The sequence below is a fragment of the Thermobia domestica genome, chromosome 9 (assembly GCF_964235325.1).
Source record: "Thermobia domestica chromosome 9, izTheDome1.hap1.1, whole genome shotgun sequence".
NCBI lineage: Eukaryota > Metazoa > Arthropoda > Insecta > Zygentoma > Lepismatidae > Thermobia > Thermobia domestica.
This window is the reverse complement of record NC_137462.1, coordinates 166,390,818-166,393,018: the sequence shown is the minus strand read 5'-3', so window position 1 is coordinate 166,393,018 and position 2,201 is coordinate 166,390,818.

Below are 2,201 nucleotides of genomic sequence, written 5' to 3'. Positions count from 1 at the left end.
GTCTTCGGAACTCCGAGCATTAAGTTTCTTAAATTTGACAAGAATTTTTACGCTATTGCTGGTATTGATTCTACAGAATGCTTATTTGAAGAGTAGCAACAAATGACTGAACTAAACTTTGTTATTGAAAAACCATATGTTACTGAAGAATACTTTTTGGTACCATCAAAGATAAGAAATAATACTAATAGTTTTACTAATGTATTTACATACTTACTAGTAGTACAGGTACCTAGGCCTTAAACCCATCAAACGTATGAGGGATAACGTCCCTCGACGTCGCCGAGCAAACTATTCACGGAAAGTATTTTCTAAAATATAAAATTGCATATTTTACTTCAGATATGCTATAAACATAATCCATACATTAATTTGTTCTATAGTTATCTCAAGCTAAGGAAGTTTTTTATTCATTCAGTGCGTTCAGAACTTTATAAAGGCCTTATGTTGAATGTTGTTGTATACCTTAACATAAAAGCATCTAATTCGCCCAAGAAAAGACCAAAGTCCGATAAAAATCACTTTCAATATGATCACTGTAGTTATCCAATAAGATACTAACAAAAAACTCAAAAACCCAGGTGGGTACAACCCGAAAAAGAACCAATGTTTTTTTTCGCGCTGGGCCCACTTGGGCAAACGTTGCAACCTACCAGTTTTCTTAATAGTTTTTATATTTGTGCACTGATTTATACCCATAAGGGTTGAATCCTCATAAAGTCAACCTGTACGGAGGGAACCCGAGGTTAATAAAGTACCAAAGAGTGAGAAATTACATTTTCAAGCAGTTTGTTAAGGGAAACATTTGGCTTACATCTGGGGAGTATATCCCCAAGTTTGTAATGAAAATTAACAGCTGCAAATGAAAAAGGAGTTTAGATTAAGAATGTGAAAGATTGCAAATAGGCTATCACTCTCAGTGTTACTTGCCTGCTGTCTGTCGTTCTGGCGCACCTTCCACTGGATCACGATTCACGAAGCTAATCATCTTGTACACAAATATCTATTAAAAGAGATTGCAAAAGCTTTTGTTTGGAGGGGTGGTTAAGTTCTAATAATTCCCCGCCGTGCCAAACCTATGTATTAAGAGAAGAATAAAACTAAACCTAATATATATATACTAACCTATTCGCAAGGCTTTGATATTATGTTGAGAAGCGGAAGGAGGGAGGGGTACCGGAAAATGCCTTTTTGTTGTTGTTTCTTTGTTCGTTAGTAGCATACAGTATATGTTTATAGGCGTATGTATCCATACAATAGCGTAGCGTCTTCAGTGGTCTAATCAGTGCGTGCCTCTACTGGAACCATATACCTAGATTAAAAATACAGGATGAAATTGATTCTACAATTTGACTCCCAGTTTCTTCGAAGTTCCCCCGTCCCCGTTGGTCCAGTGGCTAGCAGGTATACCTTTGCTGCACATGATCCCGAGTTCGATTCCCGATGGAAAGGCACAAAAATGTAATTTTACCATCTTCAGTTAAATTTACCAATATTCTCCTTTAGTTTAAAGGGGATACTTGTTGACGTTAAAGTGGGAAAAATCATTTTAATTTAGAGGGCGCGGTGGCTCAGTGGTAGAGCGTTCACCTCCGGTGCTTGTGGTCCCTGGTTCGATCCCAGCTCGAGTCGTGTGGAGTTTGCGGTGGACAAACATCGTGCTTGTGGGTTTTCTCGGGGTTCTCCCGTTTTCTCCCACTTTTTTCATTTCACTCATTTCCCATTATCACCGTTTCCTTTAGCCTAACCGGCATATCCGTGGGACGTTAAACTTAAAGATTTCATTTCATTTTAATTTACGATTTCGGGTAAAGTCGTTAGATGGTATCCCTGATGATTTCATTATATTTCTGAAAGAAAAGTGCCAAAATTAAAATTGTAAAGGATTTTTTTTTAAAGAAAGAAAGGAAGAAAAGAAAGAAACTAATTTTATGTAGCGCAACGTAAGATGATGTAATGCAGAAATGATGTAACCCATTTTACTTTGTCTGATCGATCTTCCAAATATATAATTAAAATACCACCAGCTAATTAAAATACCTAATTTCAGCTTATACACTTTACGAATAAAACAACAAAAACATTTAAAATGACTCATAAATGATAACCTTAATCTCTGACAAACAGTAAAGAAAAAAACACTTGCTGACTATATTCTGTGACCGCGTAATTCACATAACCACCACACAAACTAAACGGAC